Here is a 20,130-nt window from a genome sequence, read left to right as displayed (position 1 = left end):
ACCTGATGATTCAGCGCACCTGGCCCATCATCTACAGAGGCTCCAGCGCTGCAGTCACGTAGATGAAATAATTGTTGGGAGGGCATGGGTTATGACAGAATGTAAAACACCAGGACATTGTAGGTCAGAGTCTGGCTCAAATCTCAAACAGTGTGAATGTCCCATCCACAAGCCCAGTGGTGCCATCAGAAAGAGCAAAGAAATCAGGTATTCAACTCTCTAGGGCAAGAGGCAGCAGCTCTCTCAGGATCAAAGGTTGCTTCCAAAATCTTCCTGCCATGTGAGTTGAAGTTAAAGTGTGATTTTGCCAGGTCCACTTTTGGGCCTTCCTTTATTTATCCATGTCAGCAGGGTGCCAAAAACACAAAAAGAAAAGAGAGAAACCCGAGGGCTATAGATACGTAGTGAGATGAAGGCTTCCATAAGACCTTGCCTTTAAACAAATGAACAAAACAAACAAACAAACAAAACCAAAAACAAAACAAAACAAAAAAACAAAAAACTAACCAACCAAACAACAAATTTAAGGGAAAAAAAAAAAAAAAAGAAAGAAAGAAAGAAAGAAAGAAAGGAAGAGCGAAGAAAAGTAACTGCCTTGCTTTGCACCAGTTTTGGAGAAGTGAGCACAGAGCCCTTTCCTGATGTCTGTTCATCTGTGTCCTCTCCCGGGAGTCGGTCAGGCAGTAAGCATTGGAACTCTCAGTGGAGTCCATTAAGAACGCCTTGGGTTGGGCGCCAGCATTAGGAATACTGGTATGTAAACGTACACATCGTATATGGTAGATCATTGAGAAAGCATATTGCACCCTTGGTATTTGAAATGATGTGAATTTAATGCAACGAACAGCTCTAGGGGCTAGATGAATGGAGGAGCCAACTTTGTGGTCATTGTGGTAACAGAAATTAACAGCAGCTGGAAAGCTCTGAGGCTGGAGGCATAAAAAAAAGGGGGGTGGCATTCCTCCATTACAGGGCACATCCCCTCATCAAAACTGGAATTCCACAGTCCCAAAGCCAGAGAGCAATCTCGGCTTCTGCCAGGGACTCTGCCTCAGGCAGCGTGGGCAAAGGACCTCACCTCTCTGCTCCATCATCTCTCTTGACAATGTCTCTAGGCCAGGGCCAGCTAGAATACTGCTGCCAAGGGATCTGGAGAACTGCAGCCTCCAGGGATCAGTCTGGTGAACTGGTAAAGATCTGGGGGACCAAGGGGAATGGAGGGGCCAGGAACTAGGTCCAGAACTGGCCCCAAACACATAGCACTATGACTGTTCTGGTTTGGCCCACATAACTACTTTGAATTTCAGCAGATTGTTGCCACCTTCCATTTCTGCCATCTTGGTGCGGGTCCCTTTATGGCTGTCTTTTCCTTCTAGCTCCACCTACTTCAAGATTTCTTGGGTAACAACACCATGGTCTTGTGATGTGTCTAGAGATGTGCTGGGAGATAAGCCTCTTGAGAGCCGGTGCTCCTCCTATGGCAAGGGATGACATCAACCTAGAGACGCAGACTCAGGTGAAGGACATTAGTACAGGACTCTACTTTCTGGCTTCTTGGAGTGTAGCTCAGGTCTCTACAGATCTGAACATCTAGATTGAGGAGGATTTCTACACTGAATAAGAGGATGCAGCGCCTTCATAAGACTTACTGGATGTGGCTAACATGGAGAGAGGGCAGAACCCATGAGTATCGAGCCACCCAGTGAGCAGAGTTTGTTCTGCAAAAACAGAGCAGGCTTGGGAGCCAGGGAAGGCAGAGGGGAGAGATGTAAAGGCAAGTGAGTGATAAGGTTATGTAAAGAAAAATAGAAGGGAAAAACATTGCCTAATCCAAAAAGAACACACTTGCATCTTGATTCCACATAATACGCTCCCTGATCCCTGAGGAGAATTTCCTACCTTCTCATGCTATGTGATCGCAGGCAAGGCAAATCCCAAAGCCCTGCTTGGAACAGCTCAGAAAATCCCCTGTATGGATTTGCTGCTTTCCTTAACTGAAGGGCCAGCTCAGTGCCCCTGGGGCTTTGCGCAGCTAAGTTGCTGACAGGCTATTCAAGGAAATGCAGGAAGAAGGTTCTCCTTCTGTTACAGTTGGGCTCTACTTTCCAACCCCAAGCTTCAGAATAGCTGCCTGAGGGTAACAGCAGTTCAGGTTAAGCGTGGGGGGCTTGAGTGGCAAAAAAAACCCTTAAACTGGATGCTGCCCTGGAGAGGGAGAGAGAGCCCATGAGATGCCAAAGAACCACCCCTCTCTTGGCTAACCTCACAGGAAAGTGGTCCAGATGGTGCTTTCTGTAGAAAGTGGCTATGGGAGGAGGGGAAGGCTGTTCTCTGGGGCAACATCTGGGTCAGGAAACACATTCTACTCAACAGGAACATAAGCACACTACGGCAAGCCGATCACATTCAGTGCTGGGATTTACCCAGGGTTCATCTCGCCCTCTTCCTCCCGAGTCTTCACCTCATTTCCAACGAGGTCGGTCTTAGAGGGTTGTGCAGATCCTCAGAGCTTGTCTCCTGCTGCCCCCAGCCCCCAATTCTTTCTATGTTCAGAGGCAGTGTAGGCACTAGCTCTTTGTAATTGAAAATCCAGCTCCGTGATTCGTTTTCAGTTTCCATTGGGAAGTGGTAGCCAGATACTGTGGCTTCTCGGCACCTAACGTAGTCCATGTACATATGCTTAGCTTGTTAGTGTGACCAAGTCAGTTTCCAAGACACCATGTTACTTAGATGGCTTTTTTTTTCATTAAATATTTTTTAAAAGATTTAAATTTATTTATCATGTATACAGTGCTCTGTCTGCATGTATGTCTACATGCCAGAAGAGGGCATTAGATCGCATTGTAGATGGTTGTGAGCCACCATGTGGTTGCTAGGACTTGAAATCTGAACCTCTGGAAGAGCAGTCAGTGCTCTTAACCTCTGAGCCATCTCTCCAGCCCCACTCAGATGTCTTAAATATTGTCTTAGATGTAACAGCTATGGAGAGCAAGTGCAGCAACTCCACGGGACCTTTCAAACCATGCTTTCCAATTTGTAGAACCTTTGAGAGAATCATAGCTTAACAACATGGGCCTTGAGCCACTGCGTGCTTGGCCCAGCCGGCTCCCTCTCTAGTGAGAGGCCAAGCAAGGTTCTCATCTTAGCTTGACATCATTTTCTCCCATGGATGTGAACAAGTGGGTTTGACACTCTAAGGACCTAGATGTTTGTCATCTTGACCTGAGTTTGCCTTGGTATGACTTAGCCACACATACTTTGGAAAAAAATGAGGAAGCCAACATTGAACATTGGAGGGAAAACTTGTCTAGTGTGGTCTGTTGCTGGCTCCCATGCCAGTAGGTCCTGGAGTTCTTCTTATCTCATGCTTCCACCTCTTATTTTCAACAGAGTGGAAAACAAACAAAAACATTGGCCATATTTATATCGCATACACATTTTGAGGAATAAGTCTAGACCCTATGATCGGAAAGCTAGTGATGGAGCAGAAATGCCAAATAGGCCAGGAAAGGGTTACAAATATGATTGGAGATGGGCCCCAAAAGGTCACTTTGTATACTTTCTTGCCATTACCTGATCTGGGGTTGGGGAGAGAGGAAGGAAAGGAGAGAAAGAGAGGGAGGGAAGGAGGGAGAGAAAGAGGGAGGGAGGGAGAGAAGGAGAGAGACAGAGAGAGAAAGAGAGAGAAAGAGAGAGAGAGAGAGAGAGAGACAGACAGACAGACAGACAGACAGACAGACAGACAGAGAGACAGAGACAGAGACACATAGAGAGATACTATAATGCTTTAAATGATATCTTTTGAAATGGAGACTCTAATTTTCTGGAAGTCTTATTAGACTTTAAAGGAAGGATTTATGCTTGCATGAATTGTGCAGAAAGGAATTTTAATAACAGAGAGGCAGTGTGAGACAATGTCGACCGAGGTCATAACTCAGGGATGGAAGGCTTTCCAGGAGGGATTAGCATAGGCTGCAAACTCTGCCAGTCACAGAAAGCTCTTCCCTGCCCCTGAGCTCTCTGGTGAATACACATATAGGCATTTCCTCCCACAGTTAATAAATAAGTCAGAGCTCACCTCCCATTGATGGAAGCAGAACTGGGGGATGCCATGGAGCACACTGTGCTGGGATTCAAGTGCAGTTGTGTGGTGTGGAGATGCCCACCTTCATCCTCAATACCCCGAACATTTTGAGCTGGACCACTCATTGCTGGGGTAGGTGAAGGGAGGTCTTCCAGAGCACTGGTGAGTAGGATCTCCAGCCTCTACTTCTAAGATAACACTGGCACCCCCCACTCAAGTACCCTCAGGGACAATCCTTTCTGCCTTCTGTGTTGAGAACCCTTGCTGTAGAGGAATGATACTTTCTTCCCTTGGCATTGTCTAAAAGTGCATCAAGCAAGCCTTTTGAGGAGATACACCAAGTGCCAATGTCATCCTCTACAATGCTTAAGAAGAGGAGGCTAATGGGAAAACCAAACTGCTGACCATGCTCCTGCCCTGAATTTGTGATTCAAGTCTAGGCAGGGCGGGAAGGCCTGTAGCAGTAGCTAGTCCCACTCCTGTCCAAGCACCTGGATTTCCCATGAACATCCCTTGAGCAAGTGTTGAGTGGGCCAGATCCCACTGAGGCTGGGAAAAGATGAGTTTTGGATTCAAAACATTGAAACAACTTTCTGGCAACCTACAGTGATGGAGCAGAGATGGATGATGACACTGCCTCCTCCCCAGAAGAACCCCTCTTGTTTTCGAAGGGAAGAAATCTGTGTGGGGAGGTGAAGGCATGGGAAGAGCCGTAGTCTACAAAATATTCTCCAAATATATGACGCTTCTCCTAAGAGCTCTAAACAGAAGCATAGAACATCAAAACAAACCATCCCTCTATCGACATAGCTGATGTTCTACATTTAAAAAAAAAAGGGAGGGGGGGCCTCTGTGGTCATTAACATCTGAATGCTGTTGTATGAGGTAACCCTGTGGTTGCCACGGAGACATGTTTTTTTAGTAGTGCCTGTACCATGAGACTGCATGGAACTGCTTCTCATCTGCAGCTGAATGCCCAGATATGGAGGGAAGAGAGTCATGCACAGACCAGGGAACACCCCTGAGGGGAACACAGCTATTACACCAAAGAGGCTCCCAAGCCTTGTGCACCACCAGCCTTAGAGGTCTGTTTATGCCTAAGGATAATATGGTGGGGATGTCATAGTTTCTCAGTGAGTAGCAAAGGAGCTACAGAGACAGGGCACAGTGGAAAAATGCTTGAAAACAGGCTTGAGATTCTCCCCCATTGCTGCTCAGACCTAAAGAGGCGGGTGTCTGCTTTGAGCACTTCCTTTGAAGTGGAATCTGGTCCCCAAGCTCTGCCATACATTCTGGGATCAGAAAAGCAGAGACATTTCTGTGGCCACAAATAGATTAGAAAATATTTTTGTGGGTAATATTTGGCCGCATTCATAGAATCTGAATTCTTCTGCAGTAAGTTTGAAAAGAGCCAGACCATGGTACAAAACTCATAAACATTATGCAAAACATCATAGGATGTAGCATGGGGGTTTCTCCTTGGAGCAACGTGTCGGGTGGCCCCAGATATTTGCCTATACATGACAAGGTGGAGCTGGGCTTCTGCTCCTTGGTTAAGAACAAACTTGTGTCCAGGAGAGGCTGGGGGCAGATGCTGAGAAGCAACTCCTCATGATTGATATGTCTGTTTCCAATAAGCTGAGTTTATAGTTTGTTTGTGGGTTGACTGCAAAGTTATAAAAGCTGGTCTCATAAAAGAGAAACTTGAGTGCTTGACACATCACATTGTATCTGTGTCACCCTGTGCACTGGCAGCTGGACTGGTCTTCGTTTATAGCAAAGGAGGTAACATAAAATAATAATGGGGCTTTAATTATAATGGAGATTCTTTCACCACATGGGGTTTGGGAAGGATGGGACAGTTGTGCGATTTCTGGCTTGCAGGGAAATCATTTTCCTATCCCACAGTGGATGCACATGTGGCAAATGGCTCCAAAAATGGTGCAGAGTAAATGGCATTGGCTGCTTTTATTACCACTGTGGCAACTGACAAAAATCATTGGAAGAAATGACAACTGAAGAAAACAAATAGACTTCAAACTAACATTCCTCATGTGCTTGTGACACAGGTTAAGCCATAGGATTTCTTTGAAAATATGATGGGGCCAGTTTTTTACCTTATGATGTCTGATTGCTAGGTCAAAGGAAGAAAGAACAACGTGTCATAGCAACCTGGTGCACGAATTGCTACTCCATTTTACTGCCTGAAAAGCATATACTTCCACCTTTGGTCATGGCTTCTCTTTCCATCCAGTGATTTTTGTCATGGATGCAAGGGAATTTCCCATCACCCAGTGGAGCGACAGAGCCACTCCCAACCCAGTGCAGGAACAGAAACATCAGAACCTTAAGTGAAAAAGAATTCCTTTAACTGTGAAGTGGGAAGGCGATCAGATCTCAGGCTGCTCCAAGGACCTGCCTTTCCTGTTTCTCTCCTCTTAGCTGTTTCTTCTTCCCTCTCTACTAGGTGGTGTCCCCACCCTCAGCTCCCACATGACCCTTCTGAACATTGCTTTGCATACCCCATCACCATGCCTGAGCCTCGGTGTGCTGCTCAGCTTTACCTCTGTTACCAAAGCTCTTGATGCTCTAGTGTAGTGGTTCCCAACTTGTGAGTCACAACCTCTTTGGCCAACCTCTGTCTCCAAAAGTATTTATATTACGACTCTTAATAGTAGCAAAATTACAGTTATGAAGTAGCACTGAAAATAATTTTCTAGTTGGGGGTTACCACAACATGAGGACCCGTATTCAAGGGTTGCAGCATCAGGAAGGTTGAGAACCACTGACCTAGAGCCTGCTCACCACTCTCCCAGCTCATCTTCTCAGGGGTGGCCACAGGAGGGGGCAACTAGTGCAGCTAGTGGCTTGGCTAGTAATTACTCTGTTGAGTCAGTTCAGTTCTGTCACAGTAGAGGAGCTGCTCTCAGAATGGCTGTGCCCATGTAAGCCCAAGTCAACCTCTCAGCCGACCACAGGATACTGAAGACAGCCCTCCATGCTTTTGACAACCCAATTCCAACATATGACTTGAAGATATTAAAGTCATGGTCTCTAGTTAGGTGCTATTAGGAAGTGGTCGACCTTTAGCAGATCTGTCATAGTGGGAGGCAGTGACATCCCTGCAAGAAGGGCATGCTCTTGAAGGAGCTGTTGGGACCTCTGGCTCTTCCTTCTCTCCCTGCTTCCTGCAGCCTTAAGGTTTGTAGCTTTGCTCTACCACACACATTGGCCATGATGGTCTGCCATGCTACAGGCCTCAAAACAACAAAGCCAACAGACCATGGACCAAAGCCCCATGAGCCAAAAGAAACCCTTTCTCATATTAGGTTGGTTGTCAGATATGTTGTCACACTGTCGACTAACACTTCTCTGGGCTTCCTGTAGCTAAAAGGACAGTGAAGCTGGTCCTTTGGGGCCACTGCCTGTCTTTCTCTCTGTATGTTGGTACGTACTGTCTCTAATCTACTGCAGGTTAAGGCTGCATCCAGGGTCCTCTTTGTTCTCATCTTCCTCTGAGCACCATTTTGTTTCTTATCCTCCAATTAAGAACCTAATTAGCAATCAAACACTCTACTAACCCCACATAAGGATAGGTGGTTGGACTCCCAGGCTCCTCACTCCATGGGGCAGAGAAATTTAAAGGCGGTTTAGGGGATAATGAATGACCTTTGGAGTCACTGGAACCAAGCTAAAGGTGTGGGTGCCTCCTCTGTTGATTACTGCTCCAGAATTTCTGAGACAATTATCATGGCTTCCCAGGTCTCATTTCTTCACCTGTCAGACAGAGGAGACAGCATCCATGTCTCAGAACTGGAGTGCTACATAAACATGCATGGCCAATAAAGACTAGCTCAGATGAGGCTCCTTGCTTCTCCCTATTACGGCATTAATTTCCACTTCCGTTATGATGGCCCTCACTATGGGGGCTTACCTGAAGGCTACACGAATGCCAGGCATATTTGCTAAAAGCCCACTATAAATTCAGCTAAATTTAGGACTACTTGGAAATACCTTCATCCCCTGGGAGCTTGGTTTTGCAATGGCTTTTGAGTTCCATGTCTATATATGGTGGCCCTCTGTACAGCTGTAAATCATGATTACAACTCACCACCATATTTTTGCCCTGGCCTTGTTATAAGCTGTGGACCAGCGCTGGATTGCACTGATCATCAAGGGGAGTAGAAAAAGAATGAGTCCGGAGAACACAGCTAGGGCACAGTCTTGGTTTCACTGGCTAAATAGCTTTCCAGTCTGCCCCTGGTCATAGTCCCTTTCCTTGTCAACATTTTATCATTTATTCTAGACAACTGCTTTGCCTCCATCTCCATTTGTAACACATATGGAAGGCAGAGCTGTACAACTTCTGTACTTCTTATTGAGGGAGAAAGACTCCTAGGAATCTATGGAGTCACATGAATAAATGGACTGTGACCAGCACAGGCATAGCATCTTTGGTTGAGATGAGAAATAGGTAGGGTGACCCAGTTTTAGGAAATGAGGTACACAGAAGAGAAGCAGATGAAGAGGGCAGCACTGGGCAAAACCTAGGCAGGGTCTTCTGGACCACAGTAGGATTGAAATCTTGATCTGAGGACTGATCTGGGTCCTGACAGTATATGTCAGGACGGGCAGAATAAAATAAAGGGCAATGCAGGGTAGACAAATGAGATGGCCCCTTTGAACCTTCGGTCATTGAACTTACCCAGGACCTTCTGACACACATGTAGAAGACTTCTTATTGGCACAAACTGTTCTTGGTCCATTGGCTTCCACTGGCTGAGGATTGCTCCTGGAGGCATGACTCCCATCTCCCACTGAAGTCCAAGATTCTTCCTGTATGGGGCCAGCAGAGGCGCCCTTCATTGTGGTTAGAGGCCAGGTAGCATACATTCAGGATCATAGCTATGGTACGAGCATGGATGAGGCCAATATGGAAGGGCCTACATAGCTACACCTGGACTCAAAGATGAGACCAAACAGTGTGGGCCTAGCATTGTACTCCCTCAGTCAGCTCGCCACTGATGCCACCTCCTCCCCCCATCACCAGCATATTGTTCTTCTCTCTACAGAGCTCGGAAATTGTTCCTTGATTAGTTATGCACTTGACACTGTCAAGATTCAAACCAGTCCTCAGATAAAGATCTCAAGCTCATTGTAGTCCAGAAGACCCTGCCTAGCTTTTGCCCAGTGCTGTCCTCCTCGTCTGCCTCTCCTTTGCTGTGTACCTCATTTACTAAATGTGGGTCACCCCCTACCTGTCTCTCATCTCAACCGAAGATGCTATGCCTGTGCTGGTCACAGCACGTTTACTCATGTGACTCCCTATTGCATCTGTGACTCCCTGCTTGTCCTTCACCTCTCAGATCAGCATCTTCTGCAGATGAGCATTTAGTCTTGTTTGCAGAAGAGGTTAGGATCTCCCAGGCCATATTAGGGTGGTGAAATGATTTTGGTCATTTAAAAAGCTTTATTTAAAGTTTTTTCAAACAATATGTTTCGATCATATTCTTTACCCTCTTCCAACTCCTCTAAAAGTCTCCCTGCCTTCCTATTCACCCAACTTCATGTTATTTCTGTCTGTCAAAAAAGAAAACCATTCCTGAAATTTGTGGACAAATGGATTGACCTAGAAATTATCATAATGAGTGAGTTCACCCAGAGGCAAAAAGAGACAAACGGTATATACTCACTTATATCAAAACACTAGTCCAAGGGATACGTCCCCATGGAAAACTTTACTTACCAAGAAAGTGGGTCAGAGGAGAGGACATCCTATTGAGATTTTAGGCAAGAATAGCATGGGAGAATGGGGAAATAGTAGGACCCACAGGGTCCTGGAAACCTACAAGAAGAACTTTATGACAGGCAGATCTGGGTCCTGGGGTCCTCCTCAAACTAAGGCACCAGCCAAGGAGAAATAGGCAGTAAACTTCGAACCCCTACCAAGACCTAGCCGACGAACATGATATTCTCCACTGTTGAGTGGAGAGTGAGATCTGACTCTCACATGAACTCTGGTGCCCCTTTTCTGACCACGTCCCCTGGATGGGGAGGCCTGGCGGCACTCAGAGGAAGGATAGCAAGTTACCAAGAAGAGACTTGATATTCTTAGAGCATATATAGGGGGAGGAGGTCTCCCTCAATCACAGACATAGGGGAAGGGAGAAGAGGGGAAGTGGGAGGGAGGGAAGAATGGGAGTAAACAGGGGAAGGGCTAACAATCAAGATGTAATATGAACAAATTAATAAAAATATTTTAAAAAAAGAAAAAGAAAACCAGAAAAACAAAACAAAAAACCCACAAAAATCAAAACAGTTAAACTAAAAAGAAAGAAAATCAGTAAGACAAAAATAAACAAAAACAAAAACAAAAAACAAACCCTATCACTGGCTGGAGAAATGGCTCAGAGATTAAGAACACTGACTTCTCTTCCAAAGGTCCTGAGTTCAATTCCCAGCAACCACATACATGGTGGTTCACAACCATCTATAATGTGATCTGATGCCCCCTTCTGACATGTAGGCAGACATGACGGCAGAATACTGTATAAACAATAAATAAATAAATCATAAAAAAATATACCAAAACAAAAAAAACCCTCCCCAGACACAGAGAGAGAGAGAGAGACAGAGGAGAGAGAGAGAGAGAGAGAGAGAGAGAGAGAGAGAGAGAGAGAGAGAGAGAGAGAGAGAACACTGGAGTCTGTTTTGTGTTGTCTAACTACTCCTGGGTATGGGGCCTGCTCTAAAGTATTGTTGCTATAGTGACACTCCATTTGAGAAAATAATTTTCCTCTTTGCCAGCAGGTATCAATTGCAAATGGTTTATTGGTTGGGAGTAGGACTTTGTGTCCATTTCATCTTCTTGGTGCTGGAATTTTTTCTGGTTTGAACTTGTACGTAGCTCTTGTACACACAGTCACTTTATCTATGGGTCCATCTGTAGATCGTTACTATTGTGTCTGGACATTGTTTCCTCAGAGTCGTGGTTCTTACAACAGAACTGTGATCTTTATCCAGAATAGAAACACCTTTTAGAGAGCAGTGCCCTCTGCCTTTAGACACAAGACATGGGTAAGGAGAGGCAGGCAACAACTACAGGCTGCCTGTGTGATTCTGAGCCAAGTTAAAATATCAGACCGCCACTGATAAATCAAATGAACAGGACAAATGCAAAAATCTTAAATAATTAGCTGAGCTTTCTGGACACAGTATATAGAAAAATCCCTCTGCCAAGTCCCCTTCTCAGATTTTTCCCCCTTCTTCTTTCTCTTTCCCTTCCTCTTCTCTTCCTCCTCTTCACCTTCCTCCTCCTCTTCTCCCTCTTTCTTCTTTTTTCTTTCTCCTCTCTGTTCTCTTCTCTCCTAAGCTGGCTGCCCAGTCTCTATACAACACATCTTCTTCACCCCTGGATGACCCCCTTCTTCACAAGGGGGAGCATGCCCCCTTGCCTCCCTGCACGTGTGCTCTCTCATTCACTTGACCCCCATCACTCACACTCTTGATCCCCATCACCACTTCTTGAGGGTCTGAGGGAGGTAAGAGCCCACAGTACCTGGTGGGCAGCCATATAGGGCCCCCCCTTACTGGAGGCTCTAAGGGAAGCAGAGGCAGGCATTCCCTTCCTCCTACTCTCGGCTTTTTATCTTTGTTCTCCATGCTTCTCCAGCCCTTTACAAAGTTCTTCCCTGACTCATCTCTCCGAGAATCACACACCTTCTTGCATAAATATGTTAGCTTTCCAATACTATGATAAAAAAATACCCAAGACAATCAATTTAAAAAATAAGAAAGAGGCTGGAGAGATGACTCCGTGGATAACAGCACTTGTTATTCTTGCAGAGGAACCATGTTGATTCCCAGGACACACACGGGACTTACAATCATCTATAACTCCAATTCCAAGGGGTCCAATACCCTCTTCTGACTCCCATTAGTGCACACAATATATATACACATATATATGATGCACATATATGACACACATATGTACACACAGACAAAACATCTATACAGATAAAATAAATAAATCTTAATACATAAATCTGATTTCAGGGGCTCCCTGGTCACTTGGCCCTATCACTTTGAGCCTATGGTGGTATAAACACTTCATGGTTGAAGCACACAGCCGAGGAGACTTGTTCATATTACAACAAGCAGCCAGCAAAGAGGAAGGGGAAGAGGGCTGGGGTTCCAGTATGCCCTCTAACTGTATGCATCAATCATCTGTTTTCCTCTTCCTAGGCCAAACTTCTCCAAGGTTGCCACCAGGCTGACATCCCAGTTTTTAACATATGGGCCTTTGAGAACATTCCAGATCTGAACTATAATAATGAATTTCCTATTTCTTTAGGTTCCTCCCACCCACAAGCCCTTGCGGCCACTGGAAAAACTTGAAAGAGCAGAGGAGAGCTCAGCTGTGGCCAAACATTCCTTCCCCTCCCTGGTCAGTCAGTCCCTTTCTTGCGGGCCTTTGGAGTCCTTCAGGCCCAGCTGCCACATTTTCATTCTTAATTGGAGGGATTGGCAGTGCAGCTTTCTCTGGGGCCCTGGGAGGAAGGCAGCCTCCACCTCCCTGACCACCTGACGCTCTTCAGCTGCACACCTGAGGCTAGAGCCCAATGCTTATCCTCCTGCTGCGCCCAGGAGGAATGCAGCCTTTCCCCCTTTCCCGTGTCGTCCCTGAGCCTCAAAAGCTGCTGCCCACCAAGAGCATGTGCCTGGCGGAGCCTCTCTCGGGGAAATCAGACTCAGCTGGAGCCTCAGGGAGAAAAGTCATTCGTGGCTGTAGTTTAAACATCTTTGGCAGCAAGGGAGCACAAAGGTCTTTTAAAGGAAGTCATCCCCTATCTGTCAGGAGAGTAGAGCCAGAGGTTAATATTTTATTATCATTTCTCTCCGTGGTGGGGATAGAGAAAGGGAGTTGTTTCCCATGTGTGAGATAGACTCAGTTCCGAGGCTGGCAGGGTTTAGAGAACACCACGTGCCAGAGTTCCTTTTCCTTCTTACTCTAGAGGGGAAAAAGAAAAAAAATTTAAACTGCCCACTTACGGATCAAATCCCTGTTCCACTGTACAGCAACACATGGCCCTGGGGCAGGAAGCTGCTGAGTCGGGCCCTCATTAGTACAGATCGCGGTGGGGAACGACCAGGGCAGGCAGCCTCAGTCCTGCTCGACTCTCCTTCACTCCTCCGTGGCACAGATTTCTGTCTGTGTAGCTGGGACAACCCAGAGCACTCGTTGGGTTCCTCCCCCAAATCAGCTGGTGCCCCCAACGTGAAACCTCTGGCGCTGTTTCTTCTTAAATCAGCTTTCTTTAAAACTGGGTGTCCCAAAGTCACAGCCAGGGCAAAGTACAGCTGAAGCCGGTGGATTGCGATCTTCAGCAAGATGGGGGAAGGAGGGCGAGGAGAAGGGGAGGAGCCCCAGCAGGGATGGCAAGTGCTAGAGTAAGGAGGGGTAGACAGGACACTGTATACAGCCCTGGGTAGAACTTCAAGGTGGGGCCCAGTGTGCTGGGTTTGGGTGAGCTCAGCGATGTGAATCAGAGAGGTAATACATTTGAAATGCCTTATAATCTGTAGACATGCCCATTTCTGAACTCACCCCAACTTCTCCACCCGTCTTCCTTCTTACCTACTTCCTTGGGAAATCCTTACTAGTATTTGCTGCCTGCCAGGTATAGGGGACAGACACAGCCGTGCATAGACAGTGGCGGCTTCACTGCTTTTCTTCTGGAGTTCTTGCTTCTGACATTAGCGCCTCTGCCTCTCTGAGCGTCAGTGAGTCATTCTCCGCGTGGAACCAGACTCTTCCCTCATGAACTGAGGGAGCTTAGGGCCCAGGCTGGCTCTTTACCAGCTGTACAACTACCGTGGGGGGCGTAGCAAGGCAAGGAGGGTATGTGTGCTGGTGAACACAGCAGCACAACTGTGCCCTTGGCAGAAACTGCTCCTCAGTGGGAAAGACCAATAGCCCATGGCTTACGAAATTAGGTTGTTTGTAAAGCCAACATATCTGCTTGGAGAACAGCAGGCCAGAGGTAGGCAGGGCACGCAATAGCCGTCTTCCAAGACCTGAAAGAGAACAGAGGGGAAGAAGGGGAGAAGGGACAAAGGGATTCTTATGGCTTCAGAGGACACATTTGCAGTGGCGGCTGGAAGGGCTGGGGGAAAATAGATTGAGCTTGATATAAAGAAAAGTCATCGAAAACACAGAGCTAATCGGAAACGCAGAACTTGCCTTATAAGTAATAGGCCCCTGTTCCCGGAAAGAGGACAACCCACACCCAGCAAAAGGCGGGCCCTACCCCATCTCCAATATCCCCTCTTGATTGTAAGAATTGATGATCTGTGAAACATGAAACAGCTTGACTTTTAAATCCACAGCCACCCATTTATACTGTGGAGGCTCCTTGCCCGTATATGTTTTTGTAGAATTGGGGAGGAGGGAGATTCCAAGGTTGTTCCCTTGTGGGCTGCCTCTGTAAAACCCATCCAAAGTACCTAGTCCCTTAAGTACCGAGGACCTAGACAAGGCCCAGCCCCCTTAGATGCATGCACTTCTGAGACCCTAGAATAGCCTTCAGTATCCTTGTTCCCCTTGCGTGGTTCATCTTTCTGAGGTCTTAATTAATTCTTGTTCTCCTTTCTCAGTTGACAGAGGAAGCAATTAAACCACAGAAAATGCACTGCAGTCCTTGAATTGCCGTGCCATGACTTTGTGCCTGGGAAAGGCATGTGGATCAGAGGGGAAGCTAAAATTACTCAGGTCACAGGAGCTGCCCTTTTGAGGCAGTCAGACAATGCCCGTGGTAATAGTCCTGACAACTGTGTGCCTGACACACTGGCGATCCAGCCTGCTCCCTGCTGTGCTGGGAGACAGCTCAGATTACTTGTACCCACCGCAGACCACAGCCTGAGTCCCTCTGGGTATGATGCCTGTATCGGGTAAACCATAACCCATGGATTTGATCTTTGACTGCCTTGGGAAACTGAAGAGGTGGGAAACAAGATAGATAACCTCGTCCTCACTAGCGCCAACCCCTTGGTTTGGTAAGGTGCTTGTCTCTGGGTCTGTGGCTAGAATGGGTCACTCCTCCTCACACACGACAGCTACACACGGCTGCCACCTCCTGGACCTTGTTATCACTGGGAGTGGTTCTCATCCTCCTTGTCCCCGCTTCTGAGTTTAAGCCATTGGCTGGGGTTAGCAGGGATGCAGTACTGCAAGAGAGGTGTATGGAGTGGAGAAACTGACGGTTGTTGCTCTCTGCTCAGAAAGCACAAAGTTAACGTGGTTGTAGATTCAGGTGTCCTCAGGGCTCACACCAGTGCAGCCTTACCATCGAGGGCAGGCTTCCGTCCGATAGGTTTACATAGCCAAGCTCAACTTCAGGAAGGCTGTGTCCTTCTCCTGCATACCATACCCCAAGTGAATGACACTATCGCTTTTCCCCAGGCATCATTTTATCTCTGTTAGAGCTTTGTTATTGTTATATGCTGTTGGGGCAATCTACCCCAGGCAGAAGGGCCCGATCGTCTCACATATCCATCCTTGATCATACAAGCACCCACCATGGCAAAGAAGAGACCATCTGAGACACGGATCCTTCACCAACACCCCTCAGGGACTCAACAGCTGAAAAGGGAAACACTGGGACTGACAGATCATCTTCTCCAACTCCTGCCTCCAAAATGTAATGTGTTAACAGGCCCCTTAGGAAAGAAACCCAGTTGTTGGCCAGCATTCTGTGATGGTGTCTAATAGCCATTGCTGGCAGGCTCAAAACATGCTCCAAAGAGATTTCTACCCTTTTGCTTTTCTCTATCGCCCTGACACCAAAGCTCTCAGCAGCCCTAGTTGATATAACTTGGAGCCTTCGTACTCACTCTCTTGATGCAATCCTCACTGACTTCTGCGCATTTATGACACTCTCAAAGGTCAAAGCCTTTGAGACCCTTGAGTGATCAGGTTGTAGGGCCAAACATCAAGCAACCCACAAACCTAATAGTAAGGTTACTCAGGACATTTCTAAAGTGCCAAGTGACCTACTTACAAGTGGGCAGTGAAGGCCAAGAGCAGGGCTGGGCTGAGAGTACTCCAGTGGTGCACCATGTCCTGTGGCTGTTCTCTTTGACCTGGTCCACATTTGGCTGGAGTCTGGAGGCCAGGCAGTTGTTCCAACTCAGCTGTGGCCTCTGGCCCCAACACAGGATCTTTGTCATGAAGCTTGGCAAGGATACTGCTTCATCCTGCTGTTTCAGGATAGTGCTCAGAAGAGGAAGGAACTCCAGGAGAGCACTTTGCACACAGTCCACACACAGACTAGCATCATGGTCAAAGGACTGAGTTCAGCCTGTGCGTGACTTAGGCAAGGGAATTACTCTCTTTGTGCCCCGGTGTAAATCTTTTATAAATTGGGAGTGCTAACGATATCTCCATGTAAAGTTGGCCCAGGGTTAAATGAGAAGATGAGCATGCGCCACTGTTGGGAGCGCTGCTGGGCACATGGTAGGTTTGTCCAATGAATGATGACAGTTTAGATGGAGTTGTGTTGGAGAGTCCCTAAGTCCTGAGTTTGGTATGTGCGCAGGTTTGTTTTCTATGTGATGCATTCTAGACCCTGTCACGTTGACAATCAGCGTTGACCATCGCAGGCGGAGTAAGTAGACACTACACTGAAAACTTTGTCAGCCCAGAGGCAGTGAGCATAGACACAGACTGCAGCAGGTTGTCCTTGACTGCTCCAGGGCTGAAACCTGCAGTTCTTTGCAACTGATGACACTGTTATGGTCCTGTAGGTTACACCATTTAGTCTCATGCTGTGTCCAGCTCCTTTTGTAACCAAAAGCCAGCATGTAGCCTACGATTTGCCAGGGTCGGGCCAGCGGCACGAAGACGCAGACTATAAACGCTGCCCATTTATTGTCTCTGAAATTTGTATTTAACCTTTGGCCTTCTGGCCCTCTGCCCTGGCCACCTGGGGAAGCTAGTCATAGACAACAGGAAGTCAGAGGCCACGCTACAACTCAGGTGTCCAGGGAATGGCCTCAAAGTAGCCACCCTGGGCATCAGCTGGGAGGAAGGGGGTTCATGGCATAAACGCCTGAACTCAGCCTACATTGAAAGCATCCACCCACACAAGGCAGGATCCATGGGGCCCAGTGGCCTCGGTCAGTTCCTCTTTATTGAGCTCAGCTCTGCAAGGCAGGTGTTGGACTCCCAGATCCAACCTCAGCCCTTTGGCTTCTCCTAGGCGCCTGTGGAATCTGCACATGATCATCCCTGGGCCAGCTGTTAGGAATCATTTTGAGAATGAAAACAACTAAGTTGGGCAAGAAGCCCACCAGCAAATCCTGACCCCGTTTCGGCACCTTCAGCCCATTGTTCTTCATCCTGTTCCTAGTCACCTTTTCGCTTCTGCCCAACTCCAGATGCAGCCTGCCTGAGGACATAGAAACACTGCAGCAGCTCTAAAGCACTGGCTCAACTGGGCCCGCCCCCAGAGCATCTCCCTCAGGGAGGCCAGGCTGCATTCAATCCAACTTCCACACACCTGTGAGACACTGCCTACCAGTGAGCCTTCTGGATGGCCTCTTGTTTCTCTGTGGAGCAACGCTCTTAGTGCTTGGGTGACATATGGAAACTGAGGCACAGCTCATCTGTCCCAGGCAGCTCACACCGTGTTGCCATCCTAGGTATTTAATCTCCATCACGTCTCAAGCTGTACGGGGCTTCCGAAGGCAGGTGTGGCCTGGAGGGCCTGAGGCTCTGGACTCCAGGTGGGGTGCACAGGAGCCAGGTGAAGGAATGGCTGGTGGCAGTGGTGGCGACTCCTTTGGTTTCTTTCCAGAATGGAAAGAAGACACAGCACAGTGTTTGTGTCTTCTATCCCACACCAGTCCTCACTTCTTTAGACCATGCTCTTGGTGCCTAGAGTTGTGCCTGACACGCAGTAGTCCTGCAACAAACTCTTGTCTGATCTCCAACACTGCCTGCGCCCCTTAGCTGGGTTTCTAGGCTCTCCCACGCTCTTCTTTTCCAGATCTAGCATAACAGTAGCTGAGGCTTACATTGAGAGTGAGCGCAGTTCATTCTCAAGCTGCCTGGCTTCCTGACTTCCACCTATGGCCATTCTGCAGGCCTCCCACCATGAACACCTTCCTCTTATACTTGCTTGTTTCTGTCTCCTCTGTTTCTGTCCTGTTCTGTTAAAGCACTCACATACCTTAACCTGACTTCTTTACCTCAGGCATCAGAGTTGCCAGCCACAGAAAGATTCTGTCCCAACTCCATGAATGACTGCGGGTACATACAAGTGACAAAGCCTGTCTGGGAGAAGGGCAGCAGTAGGGACATCGAGGGCCACAAAAAAAAAAATGCCTAGAAGATCTAGCTCCAGGCAGTCTCCAGGATTCATCCTTGTTTCTGGGGCGTTGGAGAAGAGACACAAAAGCCAAGCTGGGGTTTCAAGTGAAGTCCAGATGAGTGTGTGAAGACTGAAGGTAGGAGAACCGGATGCTGACAAATATACCACATAATCCTTCTGAAATGTAGTTACAATGAGAGAATTACATCATAAAAATGCTTAAGGAGATGTAAATATTAATTATCCTGATTTGATCATTACACATTATATACATGTATCAAGTTGTCATAGTGCAGCCCATAAATGTGCACCATTAAAATGCTAATTAGTAAATAAGAAACAGAAAAAAAAAAAAACCAGCCCAGAGCAAAATTCTTCTCAGCGTATCACCTTACCACCACAGAGGTTTGACCATTTCCAAGCAGGCGAGCAGAGCAGGCGGCTGGCCTGGCTGGCCCGCCCACCTTCACAGCTGCATGGGTGTGGCTGGGCTGAGAAAGCTGGGCTGGAGAACAGATGATTTCAATTTAAAACACCATTTGGGGAGAATACTGTTCCACTTGCTCTTTTTCTTAGCCCTCCCCCTCCCCAAAACGTGACTAGTCCAGTGGTGGATGAGCAAAGGCCTGTTTCTATAGCAACTCCACTGTGAGAGAGAAAAATCAGAACACAGAGGAGGCTTGGATTTTATCTGGAAGATGCACTCAAGTGCATAAAGAAATGGAAATGTAGCTGACACTGAGCTGGATTCTGAGCTGGCCCCGGATTCCTTGAGCAGTCTGTCATTCACCCTGAGGTAGTGCAGACTAGGGGAGCTGTACTGAAGATGACCATGCCCAGGGAAACACACCTGCCGCTTGCCTGCTTTCCATTAACCAGCCTCATCTCTCTGGGCTCTAGGCCTGCTGGCCTGAGTTTGTTTTCATGGCTGATGTAACTCTACCAGACTGATACATGAGATCTGGGTCACTTTTGCATAGCGTTTCATGTTTAGTTGAATGTGTTCAATATTTTGTGTACATTCATTTCCCACTTGGTGATTCCAAAGAGGCCCGTGGTTGGTATTTAATCTTCCAATCATTTGATAAGAAGCATAGCCTGCCTTTAACCTTGTTCGGAAAAGTCGAATCCAATGGAAGGAGATTTGTGGCGAAAGTAAGGATTTCAGTTCTACTTGTACTTTCTTTTGTAGTTGTGAAAGTTGAGTTTCTACGGAGAAAAGTCTGGATTTGGCACCCCAGCCCATGTCCTGATTGGGATGTCCAGGAAATGGGCTTGCATGGAGCAAGATACTTCTACATGCTGCTTGGAAAATGACTAAGCCTGACCAAGAGGAGTTGAGACAGAGTAACCCTTACTGTTCCTTGATGGTTTCCTTGGAGATCCACTTACATGCCCCATTCTGTGGCTGGAAAGAACTAATGGAATTCGGCTGGGAGAAATCCCCAACTGTGATTTCCTGAAAAGGTTCTTGCCCTTTGCTCTGAACTCCACTGAGCCTTTTCAAGTTCACTGGATCTTGTTTGCACTGAATTCATCAGAGGAGTCTCTCTGTCTCTCTCTGTGTCTGTCTGTCTGTCTGTCTGTCTCTCTCTCTCTCTCTGTCTCTGTCTCTCTCTCTCTCTCTCTCTCTCTCTCTCTGTGTGTGTGTGTGTGTGTGTGTATGTGTGT

General features: G+C 47.2%; 1 long non-coding RNA gene across 2 annotated transcripts in view; it reads right to left on the bottom strand.

Annotated features, from left to right (window-relative positions):
- The window catches only part of LOC311597305, a 33,251-nt gene extending 19,920 nt beyond the window's left edge, over positions 1 to 13,331 (bottom strand). The window contains exons 1-3 of one of the 2 annotated variants that reach the window (XR_014779180.1): positions 13,139 to 13,331; positions 8,790 to 8,920; positions 6,036 to 7,861 (exon numbers count right to left, since the gene is read on the bottom strand). This is a non-coding gene — a long non-coding RNA (uncharacterized lncRNA). Of the gene's footprint in view, positions 1 to 6,035; positions 7,862 to 8,789; positions 8,921 to 13,138 lie in introns of those variants that run through there. The other variant, XR_014779179.1, reaches the window with a different exon arrangement.
- Between the last annotated feature and the right edge of the window lie 6,799 nt (positions 13,332 to 20,130).

This window comes from Acomys minous (genome assembly GCF_964271855.1).
Source record: "Acomys minous genome assembly, chromosome: 5".
NCBI lineage: Eukaryota > Metazoa > Chordata > Mammalia > Rodentia > Muridae > Acomys > Acomys minous.
The sequence above is the reverse complement of the archived record's forward strand: the minus strand, read 5'-3'. Positions and strand labels throughout refer to the sequence as shown.